General features: G+C 40.0%; 1 long non-coding RNA gene across 2 annotated transcripts; it reads right to left on the bottom strand.

The window, feature by feature from the left end:
• Positions 1-11,776: 11,776 nt before the first annotated feature.
• On the bottom strand, positions 11,777-14,621 carry LOC112245163. Of its 2 annotated transcripts, XR_002952693.2 has the most exons (7): positions 14,264-14,621; positions 13,516-13,594; positions 13,211-13,347; positions 13,011-13,139; positions 12,678-12,704; positions 12,220-12,552; positions 11,777-11,983 (listed from the first exon to the last, which is right to left on the bottom strand). It is a non-coding gene; the product is annotated as an uncharacterized LOC112245163 (long non-coding RNA). The 2 variants fall into 2 exon arrangements; XR_006083155.1 differs by having other exon boundaries at positions 12,220-12,704.
• Between the last annotated feature and the right edge of the window lie 1,310 nt (positions 14,622-15,931).

Here is a 15,931-nt window from a genome sequence, read left to right as displayed (position 1 = left end):
GAGACTTACAGAAAACGTTTGACCTCTGTCATTGCCAACAAAGGGTATATAACAAAGTATTGAGAGAAATTTTTGTTATTGACCAAATACTTATTTTCCACCATAATTTGCAAATAAATTCATTAAAAATCCTACAATGGGATTTTCTGGATTTTTTTTTCTCATTTTGTCTGTCATAGTTGAAGTGTACCTATGATGAAAATTACAGGCCTCTCTCATCTTTTTAAGTGGGAGAACTTGCACAATTGGTGGCTGACTAAATACTTTTTTTGCCCCACTGTATATGTCATATAAAAAAATGATCAAAACAGTAATATGAGATCAGAGCTCTGGTAAAAAGTAGTGCACTATACAGGGAATAGGGTGTCATTTGGGACGAGGCCTTTTCTCTAACCAAACGCTGTAGCATGAGGCTAGATTTATGATGTGTTGAATTTGCGTGTGAAATATACAGGACACAAACATTCCATTCCATATAAACAATGGATATATTTGGCAACAAAACCAATTGTAATGCACATTTCAAATCTATGTATATAAAATCTGAGGACAGTAACATTTTACACACCCATAAAGGTACCTAATAAGCATGAATTTCTGATGAAAAAGTACACGTGAAAAATGGGCAGATAAAGTGTTTGGTAAATAAACTGTTCAATTACAGGGTTAATAAACCCTTTGATAGCGACAGGGTTGAATTAAAGGATAACGTCTGTGTGAATACCTGATTATTAGCTGTGAGGGGAAAATCGCTAGGTGTCCTCCCCAAACTACAAGCTGGCCTCATACACAGAGAGTGTGCTCTCATGTAGGGCATGTGAATGGCTAGACTATTAGCCTGTGTGCATTCAGGGTTGATCCTCTGGGACTGGATACACTCTGTTCTCCCAGTCTCTGGTCTGAAGTGGCCGCTGACACTCACGTCCATTTGATGATCCATGTTTCACAGTCACACGACTATTGTTTTTCTTTGTTTCTCCATCTCTCTTCCTTTCACCAGTTCTCCCCCGTCAGTCTATTTTGCATGAATTGAATCTAGATGGATTGTTTATTATTTTTAATAGAGGTTTTACCAAGAACACCGTCGAATGAGGAAAGCCATCACAAGGGCACTTCAGTGATATCACCAATAGGTGCCCGGCTCGCTCAAGTACTGTTATTCGAGCTGCTGTTGAGTGGCGTCAGGAGAGTTTAATCAAAACTCAGTTTGAAAAATATGGAATATGATCATCATTGTCATTACGTTTGCCAACACTGAGCAACATTAGTGGAATAAAATTATATAACCAATGTTAGGGAAGAAAAGCTGCAGCAAGAGAGAGGTTTTGGCACCTTTCATAATGTCTGCAGCCTTTTTGAAAAGGGATTGGTCAAATGAAACCTTATCCGAAATGTCCTTACATTCCATCCTGCCATTCCCAGAACACTTCGATCAATATTCATGCGGGGAGTTTTATCATAGTCACCAAGCCCTCTTTTTTGTCATAAAATGTGATCATTCCATTGACCACGGACACACAATACAAACAAGATGAAGTGCTCCTTCGGGAATTAGCAGCTTTCCTCTTACAGAGTTAGGAACCCGTTCAGATAGCTCTGAACAATCAAGTACTGGAATTATAATCCTGTAATTACCATCATATTCTTCTCATGCTCATATGTGTATGAGCAGGAGTATGTGTATATATGTATGTGTATGTGTGTGTGTGTAGTAAACAGACCATTTTTCCCCTTCTCTGCTTTTTTGCGTGCCATTATTCAGATTGCACATCACTACTAGTGGGAAGGAAATCTGATTGGCTTTGACTGCTGTCACAATACAGACAGCAGACATGTTTGGTGAAAAATTAGATTTTCCCCCCTCTGTGCAGCAGAAAAATTAACCCGGCGGAATTATTTGCCTGCAACTACTAGAGCTTGTGGTAATTACTTTAATGATGTCCCCGCGCCGTCACCGACTCAGTGCCACGATCAGTCAAAGGCTGATCAGAAAATACAATTTCAGGGGACACACGGGGCAGGCACAATCATCTCATTAATACATGCTAATATAGCAGGGAGAAAGAGAACAGAGCCCAGACTGCTGCCTGATTCTCTAATAGGACATGAAACAACACTTGAAGCACATATTATACAGATGACGACCCCTCTGATTTTACACTGGAAAAACCAAGGGTGTTGACCTTCACAGTAATGGAAGACACAAAACTTTGGCCTTGCAGAAATCCTTTCTATAACCACAAGCAACTTCTACACTGTCATATCAACATTATTGGAAGTCTGAATCTCTTGCAATTCATTGCATGTGAATATCATACAGTACACGCAAAGCATACACATGAATATATTGTAACAAGGATCTAGCCAGAAAATTCTTGAAATCTGCATATTGGCCCAAGAAATTGGACAAATGATACGAAATGAACGCAGACAAATCAGAGTAATTGTACAGTACGTAAAGAAAACAAAAACAGAAGACATAATTCTTCAGGAAAAAATATATATACGGTATATACCGTAAAATAATAAAAAATTGAATACGGTGTATGGTACAAAATATTTTTGGGGACTGGTCCAAAAAGACATGGTGGATGAACAAGCATGGTAGACTACTGATTTGCACAGCTGTTCCCCTTCATATCCACAAGCATGTGACCATGGTCTCTGGGTTTTACTCTTGACCGCCTTACTGCTCTGCTGCTTGCTTTTGGTCCCTAATGTTATCCACGGAGTTGTTTGATTCTGATACGCCCTGAAAGGAAGGAGACATACGTAGCTATAACAACATCAATGCGCTTCGCCAGGTTTTCAAGTCAGGGACATGTCTTATTATAATTATTACCTAAATATGATTTATTTCTCTGAGAAACAACTCGTTGTATGCCCCGAACTGTCAGACCACTTTTGTTGTGTAGTTTTTCTTCTTACATCTTCCTTCCAAATCCTAGGAAATCTGGAAATCATTTATTTACATTTTGCATCTGCATAATGAACTGGGGAGCCAATGGCAGCCCTGGCTGGCCGGAGACAGGGTGGCATGCCTTCAGTTTTAATGGGCACGTTGAGGAAACTTCCAATCCTTCTTGACATTTCTCATAGTGAAATAAACGTGTTCTGGGTCAGAGTGTCTATTAGGAAAATAAGAGACGAACAAGTCAATTATACTTCATTGACTGCATAGCCAGGGGACCTCATTATCGGGATCAGGGAGGTCCATGCTGCAGCAGCCCGCTCCTGTGTGTAGCTCCTGATTAAGTTGTGGAAGAATGACAGGGCCCTTTTCCCCCTCTTTTACGCAGAGGAAGAGGCAAACACACAGATACACACACAAACGTACACACACAAACGTGTACACACACACACACACACAGAAATTGTTGACACGTTCAAAAAAGTGAGAGGCGCACTCTGTCAGGGGGATGCAGGCGGGGAGGTTTTTGAGCTGCTGATAGGGTCACGGAAGTGGATGCAATGGGAAAACAGTTGTGGCAGGGGATGTTGCGAGCTGTCATGCACAGCCTGGATGCATGGCCTTGGGTTGGGATTGGAGGGTTGGGGGAGGGTGGGGGCGGCGCGGGCTGAGGTGGAGGCGGAGACGCGGGTTAAAAAAAGCAGAGCCTGGGGTTTGGTGGGCGGAGTGGTGCATGTTTTTTTCCTTCCCTCTATCTGCTGGGCTCTTCTTGACTGCGAGGACAACGTGATCTGTTGACGTTGATGGGATGAGCGCAGACAGGGTACAGGGAGCCTGGCTTGTCTTTCCTAGTGCTTGCATTGTGTGCATCACATAGCCAGTGTTTTAGCTAAGGCTCCAATGAATTAGTCTAAGTGCAGATCTGGACCACTGGGAATTGATCAGCAACCAGTCACCTTATCTGTGACAATACTGTTCACACTTCTGACTGGAGAAAGGCAACGTAGTAATCTCATATTTAAAGTCACATGTGTGTTGTTTAACCCTACATTTTCCTTGTCTTCTGTTTGTAATGTGGTGTTTTTACTACAGACAATATTTGTATTTTGACAAATACAGAAATAGTTTGACAGGAAACAAACAGATGAAAGTAAATCTGGAAATAGACTGATGTTGACTAGGTGAAGACAAATACTGACCAAAAATCTGACTATATGAACAACATGGCCATTTTACTGTGTTTTTGATAGCCTGTTTAAATCTGGAATGTTCAGTCCTTCTGGAATTGATGAATACATCTCACTCACCACTGACCTGCAAGGAATGATATGCCTTGTTTCAAATTAAAATAGGAAATAAACCCACCAAACTGTTTCAGATGAATTGTTGAATTTCTGATCAAAAATATTTTTTTTGTTATCGTTTAAAATTCTCCTATGTGAATCACATTTGTTGACCACAATTGATAAATGAAATCTGTAAGTAGCCTTGTGTTTGTCCACACGCATACCTAGCACAAAGGAACCACACAAGGAAGGGTCCCGGCCATATCTGCTTGCGTACCTCCGTTATTGCTCTCTGAAACATGACTGATTTGATTATTTGATGACAGCTTATTTCCAAAATTTGTTTCGGCACCATATGTCTCTAATGTGCAATTCCCTTTTATAAAAATGCTTCGCCCTGGGGTCTGTGAAAGGCCACGCACTTCTCATACCTGGAGGGAGATTGGCTTGTGAGTTCAGACATGCATACTCCACTGGATAAAGCGCAACGAACCGCAATCTAGTCCATGTTCAAGAAAAATCATTTTTTACTGCGTCTCTTTTTTATGATGAATTAATAATGCAGCTCGAGGCTACAAGTGCAGTTTTTGAATATCTTGGCCTCAACAAACCTACCCAATCAAGCAGAATAAGGGGATAGAAAGCACTTCTTTCATTATTTTCCAAGTCCTCCGACAGTACTATCCTTATTATAATTTGTTGCCCAGTCTTGTTTTCCTGAGTAATCTTAAAATATGAGCAAGCTCTTCAATTCATACAAATTTTAACCAGCTTTACAACCTGTGTCTCATCACTATAATTGGTTGTTAAGTGGAGTTGACAGCATGTAAGTGATGACCAAATTAAACATCATGGCAGAGTCTGTCCATAACAGTGATGGTAAACCAAATTGGAAGAATAATGGCATTAGACCCAAGATGGATATTCTTCATTATTCCATTGATTTTAAATATCCATAATTATATTCTGAATAAAATAAAAAGCAATTACATGACTTTAACATTTGCCTTGATTATATTCTGACATTTTCAATAAAACATATATAAATAGTTAACTTCCATAGTAAATACTATATTGAGATGAACACGATTACATTATAATCCTATTTATTGTCTTATATTAGTAGTCTATGACTGACATCTGTATATAATAGATAACAATGCAAGTATTATATAGCAATACTACTGATTATAATTTTTATTAACAAAATCCTCCTCATCCTATTTGGATAATCTAACCCCATACAGTATCCTATACACTTGCTTAAGCAATGTCCTGGGGTTGGGCTGTTAGGGATTAATAAGTTTCTCCATGCAGACTGCAGAGCAGGGCATTTGTATTTGTTATGGATCCCCATTAGCTGCTGCCAAAAGGCAATTAAGGTAGTTATACAATTTTAAAAACATTACAATACATTCACAGACTTCACAACACACCATGTGCCCTCAGGCCCCTACTCCACCACTACCACATATCTACAATACAAAATCCATGTGTACGTGTGTGTATAGTGCGTATGTTATCGTGTGTGTGTGTATGCATGTGTCTGTGCCTATGGTTGTGTTGCTTCACAGTCTCCGCTGTTCCATAAAGTGTTTTTTAATCTGTTTTTTAAAATAAAATTTTACTGCTTGCATCAGTTACTTGATATGGAATGGAGTTCCATGTAGTCAAGGCTCTATGTAGTACTGTGCGCCTCCCATAGTCTGTTGTGGACATGGGGACTGTGAAGAGACCTCTTGTGGCTTGTCTTGTGGGGTATGCATGGGTGTCTGAGCTGTGTGCCAGTAGTTCAAACAGACAGCTCGGTGCATTCAACATAAATACAAGTAGTTATGAAGTCAATCTCTCCTCCACTTTGAGCCAGGAGAGATTGACATGCATATTATTATTATTAGCTCTCTGTGTACATCCAAGGGCCAGCCGTGCTGCTCTGTTCTGAGCCAATTGCAATTTTCCTAAGTCCCTTTTTATGGCACCTGACCACACGACTGAACAGTAAAACTAGGGCAGGGATGAGGTCACTAATGAGGGATAGGAGTGCACACAGTATCCTACACATCTCATTCACACCTAACATATGGGGAAACCTGGCCAGGCAAAGTTCATAATCGTACAAAACATATAGCTATCGATGGCAATCGCACACAAAACATTTGGTTCTGGAAGCTGACATTAAGAAATGTCAAACGACATCTCAAGCAGTGCCCCACCTGTTTTGAGACCCAGATTTTTAGCAAAAATGGGAGCTTGCCTGTTTTGCATGTTATTTTGGCATTAATACGTGTCACATATCAGTTTGCAAAGAATGTAAAGAAAATATGTATCATTGAGTTAATAAAGCCACATACAAACGTGGTCTCTTTTTTGTTTTCTTGAGTAAGCCAGAAGAAAATATGGAGCATAGCGTCGTGATTGGCTCAGTGTTCTGTCACTCATGGGGACACTTAATCACTGCCAAGTCTAAGGGTGGACCTTGAAAAGTTGAGCCCTATCACGTGTCAGGTATGACCCAGATGCAGACAGTGTCGAAGAAACAAAAGTTTATTTCTAGTACAGAGGCAGGCAAAGGCAGGCAGGGGTCAGTAATCCAGAGAGGGTGCAAAGGGTCCAGAACGGCAGGCAGTCTCAGGGTCAGGGCAGGCAGAAGGGTCAATAATCCAGTGAGGTGGGGCAAGGTATAGAACAGCAGGCAGGCTCAGGGCAGGCATAAGGGTCAAAACCGGGAAGAACTAGGAAACAGGCACAAGAAACAGTAAGTAAGTTATTCATTTTATCGCTATTTCTGACTTTCATGATGCCTCTGCTGGTTTGGAAAATGTTTTTAATGCTTTGTACACGGGGTGCTGTCCTCAGATAATCGCATGGTATGCTTTTGCCGTAAAGCCTTTTTTAAATCTGACAAAGCGGCTGGATTAACAAGAAGATTTAAGACACTTGTATTTTCATGAATGTTTAATATTACTATTATTGTATTTTGAATTTCGCGCTCTGCAATTTCACCGGATGTTGTCGAGGTGTGCCGCTAGAGGCACGTCTAGCCCAAAGAGGTTTTAATTTGATGACTGTTATTTATTTAATCCACTAACTATGTTTAAATGTTACCCAATTTAATTAATCATGTAACAACTAACTCATTAGGAATTTGGGGCACCACGGAAGAGGTTGTTTAAAGAGTTACCATCTCCCAAATTAAACTCTATAAGATATATATCAATAAACAGTCATACATCGATAAACAGTCATCTTATTAATCATTACCTCTTATCATATCATCATTCTGAAAAGTCATAACCTTACGCATCTGCAAAAACTCCAGCACTACTCATGATTCTGTACTACACAAATTGGTTTAATTATTTATTCACTGGCTAAATAAATAATAACAGGATAAAATACACACTTAATACATGAGACAAAGTTACAATATGGTGGCTTTCTACACAACGACAAGGAGAGGGAGGGAGTGAAAAGACACTTATCGTTAATACATTTCAGAACTATTCTTACATAATCATATAGTTTGCACACTAATCACCTGTCTCAGTGATTGTCTGAGAGGGGAGTTTGTTTTCCCCATTTATGTTATTTTATCCGTTATTCTATCTGGTAAGTTAACTGAGAACACATTTTAATTTGCTGCAACGACCTGGGGAATAGTTACAAGGGAGAGGAGGGGGATGAATGAGCCAATTGTAAACCGGGGATTATTAGGTGACCTTAATGGTTTGATGGCCAGATTGGGAATTTAGCCAGGACACCGGAGTTAACACCCCTAATCTTATGATAAGTGCCATGGGATCTTTAATGACCGCATAGAGACAGGACACCCGTTTAACGTCCCATCCGAAACATGGCACCCTACCCAGGGCAGTGTCCCCAATCACTGGCCTGGGGAATTGGGATATTTTATAGACCAGAGGAAAGAGTGCCTTCTACTGGCCCTCCAACACCACTTCCAGCAGCATCTGGTCTCCCATCCAGGGACTGACCAGGACCAACCCTGATTAGCTTCAGAAGCAAGCCAGCAGTATGCAGGGTGTTATGCTGCTGGCTTCATTGTGTTGCTGCTGGCCCCATTGTGTTGGTATTCAGGATTTGGACCACGATGGACATGAGCTGCAGCTCACCGTCTCTCTGGACAAAAACAAGGTATGTTTATTTCTCCACTCGTGTTGAGGCTCAAAGTTCCAACCATTTCAAATGTGTAGCTCCCGCTTCACATTTCCTGGTTTGTGAGATTAAGCGTTTAAACCACTTTAGACGTGGGCTGCAACTCCCCATCTATCCTGGTCTATGAGATTCAACGTTTAAATCACTTTAGATGTGGGCTGCAACTCCCCATCTTTCCTGGTCTATGAGATTCAGAGTTTAAACCACTTTAGACATGGGCTGCAACTTTAATGTTAATCTCTGTTGGCAATCCTTTTATGCACCCTGGCCAAAAGGGACGGTACCGTCAGTCTGACTTGCTCTCTGACCTCATTCGGGGTGTGGCTACTTACTACGCACAAAGTTATGTAAAACTATGATCTCTTATGGCTCCTAAAATCATATACATATCTTAACAAAAATACTTTCATCATTTTCTATATTATATGTGTAAGAATATTTCAAAAATAAATACACAACGAAGAAGTTGAGAGGTTAATAGAGTACTAAAGGCCAAGAGGACTAAAAGTCAATGGAGTACTAACGATCAATGGGAACAGTGTTTTTTCTGTAATAGAGGATTAATGATCAATGGGTCAGAGACATGGGAGGAATTTGTCTATATATTGAGCCTGAAATAGGATACTGGCTATTTGGCCATTGGCCCAGTTTTATTGCAAGGAATTCTAATTGCTTAACCACAGGCAAGGGCTGGGTTATAAAACTGAATCCTGTCCCTTTGTTCTGTGGACAGAATCACAGGAGAGAATCACTGAAGACAGGGGAGAATGAACATCTACCTCTCAGGATAACATCTCCTCTTTGAATAAACCTATTTTCCTCCCCCTGATTTGCTTTGGGGTCTGTGTTATTGAAGAGTAACACCAACTGCTAACACTTTGCGCCGTGATCCGGAGGAATTGGTCTTGACAATCTCAACTGTGTGTTGATCCAGGGAAAAGAGAGAGGGCTGAGCGCAACCCACAGGATTCAACTCTTAATCTCCTGATTGACTGCTAACATATATCTGGTAGAAAGAGGAGGAAGGGAAAGCGCTACTAAGGTACACAATAGTACATTTTGGTAGATAGAAGGTGCTCTTTGGTAAAAGGGGTAAATTGGTCATCAAAAAGAGAGGAGGACCAAGGCACTCTTGATATAATTGATTAAAATGCCTTTATTAATTAGTATGGCATGTTCAATAGAAAAAAGTTTTTCGTTTCGGCTGCATGGCCTTCGTCAGGGAGTACAAAAAGAAAAGAAAAAAAGGAATACAATGTCCTCTTTTGAACAGCTTTTCAATTATACCTAATTGGAACAGGGAGTGGTTACACAGTTGATTGGACACACCTAGTAAGCAATACTATACACATTAAAAGGTAAAATACTGTAGCTATGTTATCATAAAAATACAACTCCAAGCTAAAAGTATCAGAACACTAAAAGGTAGTTCTAAACCTTAAATATGACTGGGAGAAGTGTCAAGAATAAGAAAGCAATAGATAGTACACTAGAACACAGCAAAACATGAACAACAACAGTCTAACCATAGCTGAGGGCAATCGAGCAAAATGTCCACTAGATGACAGCAAATGGACCCATCACGACGCTACAGGAAGTGTGAGAAATCCATATCTTCATTTAAACCAGGGTATTTAGTGGCCTGTAGTTTGTAAATCCAAAAACGTTCCCTTTGGTTTAACTGTTTAAGACGGTCCCCTTTTCTAATAGAGGCCGGAATATGATCAATACCCATAGCTTGTAGGGAGGCAGGGTTGCCACGGTGTAGGGACTTGTAGTGCCTTGCCATGGGGTAGTCTTCATTGCCTACCCGTATGGCATACTTGTGTTCCGCTAAGCGATCTTGAAGATGTCTCTTTGTCCGTCCAATGTAGAACACCTTGCACTGTGGACATTCCAATCTATAGATGACATGAGTGGTTTTGCAGTTAATGAAATGCTTGACGTAATACTCCATTTTGGAAGCTGTGTCAACAAAATACTTCTTCTTACTGCAATGGTTGCAATGGTTACATTTAAAGGAGCCCTTGGGTTTGTGGTCAAGCCAAGTTTTTGGAGAGTCACCCGGAAGATAACTGTGGACTAATTTGTCATTTATAGGGTAGGACATCTCTTAAAGCTTATGACTGGTGGCTCAGGAAAGACTTGGCGTAGTAGCGTATCACTTTGGATGATTCCCCAATTATTGTTAATGATTCTTTTAATGTTCTCTGCTTCAGTGCTGTATTTTGTAACAAAATACACTCTCTCCGATGTATCACGAGGCACTCCCCTTCGCAACAAGTTCTCTCTGTCATGTAATCCAGCCCTTATACTGGCATCTTTCAGGACCTGAACGCTGTAGCCCTGATTCAAGAAGCGATTCTCCAATTCAGCAGATTTGACACTGTAGCCTGTTTCCTGATCACAAATTCTGCGGACTCTTTGGAATTGGACATATGGAATATTCTCTTTTAGCCTTTTGGGGTGAAAGCTGTCTGCCCTCAGAATGGTATTTAGGCTTCCTAAAGATTGATATGTGCAAACAACCTTTGTCATTTTTACTAATGTCGAGGTCCGAAAAATGAATGTTATCCTTGCTGTACTCCATAGTTAGTTTGATGTTAGGGTTAATGTTGTTAAGGTATTGGTGGAAGGAAATAAGTGCATCTTCTGAGTCGGACCAAAACAGGCAAACATCATCAATATAGCGTCCCCACCACATAATCCGGTCAAATAAATGGTTATTAGAAGGATCCAAAATGAAGTAATTTTCCCATTTACCCAAGTACAAACCAGCATAGGAAGGGCTGAAAGCTCCCATGGCACACCCTTTGACCTGTTTAGAAATACGGTCCCGAAAGATTTAAAAAAAAAAGATAATAATAATAAAAGATAAATGATGTTATGATTAAGAGTCAGTGAGACAATGAATTCTGTAGGAGGCATCTCAGTTACAGGCCAGGTACTCAAGAAATGGTGCATAGCTGCCAAACCTTGTTCATGCTCAATGGTGGTGTATAGAGACTCCACATCCATGGTGACTAAAAAGGAAGCGGACCCTATATTGTTCAATTCCTTAATTTCTGTGTAATATCCAATATTCTTTGAAAGAACCAAATCAGGTAAAAATTAGTGCATGCAATGAGTGATACGTATCTGTGAAGTATAAGGTTCCAGTCCTTTGTTCTGTTGCGTGTTTGTTAAATCTCAATTTTTACACGTGTGGGTAATGTAAGCCTTCAACAAGCTTTTGAAGTGACCGCAAGTTTTATGGGTAACCAGGCCGTACAGAGACAAATGGTGTTCTATAGGAGGTTTGAGTCCTCAAGGGGTTATATATATATATATTCCATTAAACATCCACCGTTTCCAGCTACAATAGTAATTTACAACATTAACAATGTCTACACTGTCTTTCTGATCAATTTGATGTTATTTTAATGGACAAAAAATGTGCTTTTCTTTCAAAAACAAGGACATTTCCAAGTGACTCCAAACTTTTGAACGGTAGTGTAAATGACAAATGATGATCATCTAACCATCCGCATTCATGCTTGATTGTAGTTGGCCACCTCTCCAAAAACTTGGCTGATGTTCCCTCAAAAAACAGCAGCACAAAATCCTGTTCAATCTGAAACAAATAAGACAAAGAACAAAACATTAGTTTTGTGCAAGTCCATTTCTTTCTCATAAAACATTCCATTTTAACCTACAAAACCAAGTTTGAGTAAATCACCAGCCTACACACTAATTGAACTACTATTACGGAAGTGTTGTTATTGTTTAAATTTACTGGCAAACCTCAATTGGCATCTGGAAATTAAACAACATTTATACAACTTAAAACATAAAAACATTGTTTTTTACCAAGCCCTTCACATCCAGAAAGCGTGGAAATTTGGTTAGGATGGTGGAGCATTTACTCAGGTCGTGGGTCATCTTCTTCCTGTACTCAAAGGTCAATTTCATTTTCCGTTTGACTGTTTCTTCATTAGAATAATTTTTCATAAGAGAAATGGCCTCTCTGCACCGGTCTTCACTCAGGGGAGCCAAACTGGATGAACTGGACTCCCTTTCAGCAGTTGGCCCTCCATAGTATAGTTGAGTGGGCCGTTTCTCAGATGAAGCCAAATTCCTCTGAATGGTTTGGATTCTATACGAGAGGTACACTTCTCCACTATTAGGGTCGTAATAATGTTCCTTAAGAAAATGAATATGGTTACTAATCTTGAAAGAAAAAACAAATAACCAAGTCCCATTTGCTCAGATACCATACCAGACTAATTAAACACAGATGCCCTTTATCAGTTGTAATGTATACTTACATATCCATTTGCGGTGTAGGGATCTTTCTGGTATGGGAACAAGGAGACTATGTCTTATGCAATTGTTTCTCTCACACTGCGCAATGGTGATGTCCTGACAATCCTATAATGTTATATCTAGGTGGCAATCAGAATCTCCACAAGCAGCTTTGGTCCCCAGTCAGCTAAATATCAGGAGTGATTTTTTAAATCAGTATCATGCCCATCGAGTTTTGCTACAAGAGAAATCTTCTACCAATAGCAATGTAGCTATTAGCAGTAGCCTGACCAATTACGTGACTGAGATACTGATACAGAAATCATTTTTAACATTCAGCAGATATTTAAACTTACCGTAAGAGTCTGTCATCTCCAAAACAAGAATGTTGATCATCTTTCGTTTGGTGCAGTCAGTTTAGTTTTGGCGTTTTCCTTGATGACAACCTCTCCACCAGACCTTTTCTTCAGTTTGCTCTCTATTAGCTGTAAAAAGAAAACAACAGTGAAAAATCCATTTGATGGCAAGTGAATTGAAGAATGAATTACAAACGTACATTTTTTGCCTCGTCATCAGATCTTTGATGCTTTCGTGAGGGGCTTCCATCCTCGCTCAAAATGATTGTATCATCCGACTCATGGTCTGAACCACCCATCACAGAACTGGCAGAGGCATGACTCATCAGGGAAGATTCTTAAATACAGGATGACAATACAATACATGTCAAATGCATGGTTATATTGAAATTGATGCCACAAGTAACCAATACTTGAAAACCAGCACATGCCTTTAGCATCATTGTTTAGTGTGAGATTGAAAACACCAAGATCTGGCCATTTCACCACCTCCTCAAACACATACCCATCATCTTCAGTTCCAGACCCATTGTACAGCTTTGCCTCTGATAAACTAGTAAGTGGGGTCTCAAATTTCAGGAAAGCTGTGACAAACATTAAAACAACAACCTACAATTACAATTGTAATCGCAATGGTAAGAGTAATCAGACTGACTTGTAAATCTATGAACACAATACATTTATTTCCAATCACAAACTTAAAGTTGACCTCAAATCAAAAGATTTTCAAGTGTCAGGTCAATGATCTTGACATCACCCTGATCAGCATGAAAACTAGGTCTGAAAGCAGTTAATGGTACGAGATAAGGCCAAAATGGATGAAAAGGCATTGTATTTGTATTTAAATCATGAAACATTATATCAGGATGACTACATACTCCTTTACTTAGCAATGCTAATTTCAAAGTGTATTATGAAAATATTGGATCATGACCACAACTTGTCTGATATTACTTAAAGCAGGTCCAAAACTACAGCAAACAGACTACTCAACTCACATTCACTGTCCCGAAATATGGATGGCCTAATTAGTCCAGTAAAATGCACTCATAATTCCAGCTAGTCACTATATTACGTTGTCATGTTCTAGGAGCAGTCTTACAAGACGGCCAAAATGAATTGGTCATAAAGCAAGTGGGAAACACAGTTAGTTAAGACTAGCTAGCTGTCGATGCAATGGTCACAATATTTATCTATAAGCATCACCCACAAGTCAAAAATGCAGTAACAATTTGGCTAAATAAACAACTCACCTTGAATCAGATTAGTCCTAAATATATAATAAGCAGCTGAAATAAAGAGAACAAACTAGCATGAGGCTAAAAAAGCTTGGTGCTGAAATGAGACACGCGCCCATGGAACCACCACGTAGAGCAGACTAACTGCACAGGACAGGGGCGAGCTAGTTAGCTAGCATACTAGCTATCTAGCAAAGACGTGCAAAAAGTGAAACGCAAGTAACTGCACACACAATTAAAACTGTTACTTTTTATGTAACACTGCACTCTGACAACCAAGTATCAAATATTTAAATTGAAATAGCTTAATAATATTAGTGAAATAATTGTTTAAAATTCACCTTTGCGTGGAACAAATTAGGATTTTGTTGATCCAACAATGGTGTCAAGAAAATAGGAAACTTGAATGCAGAAACTGGGCGGGGTTGTGATGATGTTTACACTTACTGAGTAAAAGTCTACACTAATAGAGTAAAATTGTATACCTTAGCAATTAACACCAGTTATCAGCACTGATGCTAGGGGTCATTTGGCACTGCCAGTTGCTAAAACAACTCTATGGGAGTTGATCACTTTTGACACAGTGAATTTAACACGGGTGATTTACTGTGTAGTGTATGGCTACAATATGTGAAACAGCTATTAGTCCCAAAGCAAAGGATCAGGAAATACAACAACAGATTTAGACAACATTCAAGACCTTAAATTATGATAAAAGAATACATAATCCTTACTTACATTCAAACCTCAATGTCTGTGCGGAGAACTCTGACGGCAGACTCTCTTTGTCTTTGATGATCCACAAGAGCCTTTCTACAGCCATGAACCAGGAGTTTCACCTTGTAGCATTCGGGCGCAGCAGCTGGAGGTCCCAAGCATCTTCAAACGTTTCGGCTGCAAGTGTGGATCTTCCTCATTTGTTCCAAAGTGCTTGGCACTTGCCAAATGTTGAACGGGACACTTTTTTTGTATGCTTTCAGGGCATCGACTGTAGATACTAAGTTGAGTAGGTGTCTAACACAACGCTGGTGCTTAAAACTATCATCTTCATTCAGGATCGTTGCCACATAAACCAACTCCACTTCTTCACTCTCCTCTTGTTCCTCCGCTTCATCATCTTCCTGTCCTGGCTGAGCTGCTTCACCACCACCACCCACTGCATCGACTGCCTCGTTATTTTCATCTTCTCCAAAAACTTGGAAAGCTTTCAAGAAGTTAAAGCCGTTGTCTGTTGTTCTCACAATCTTACCCCGGATTAATAACTGAGAATTTATGTAATTTATGGCGCCTGCCAACAAAGGTGTGCGGGCCTCTCAACCGTTTACAGGCCAGGGCAGCAGAGCATCTGTTGAAACTTTCAGGGTCTATCCAATGGGCTGTAACACCAATGCATTTCCATCTTCTTGCAGATCAGCAGTCGATGGTGGTGGTGATGTGATCAACTTGTCATGGCCTCAGTCACTTTATTTTCTTGGAGGTTTCATCAATACTGGAGCGCTTTGGGTCTTGATATGATCTTTGAGTTAAGCTGCAGATCCTGGACAGACTCTCTGAACGTTTCTTGTTCTACAACAGTGAATGTTTGGAGCCCTTGGACCACATACTTCACCACAGCTTCCCCACAATACTTAAGGTATAGGATCTGTTAAGGATTGCGTCAATCGAATCTGGTATCAGGATAAA

Source organism: Oncorhynchus tshawytscha, linkage group LG03, assembly GCF_018296145.1.
Source record: "Oncorhynchus tshawytscha isolate Ot180627B linkage group LG03, Otsh_v2.0, whole genome shotgun sequence".
NCBI classification, from domain to species: domain Eukaryota; kingdom Metazoa; phylum Chordata; class Actinopteri; order Salmoniformes; family Salmonidae; genus Oncorhynchus; species Oncorhynchus tshawytscha.
This window is presented reverse-complemented; position numbering and strand designations above follow the sequence as displayed.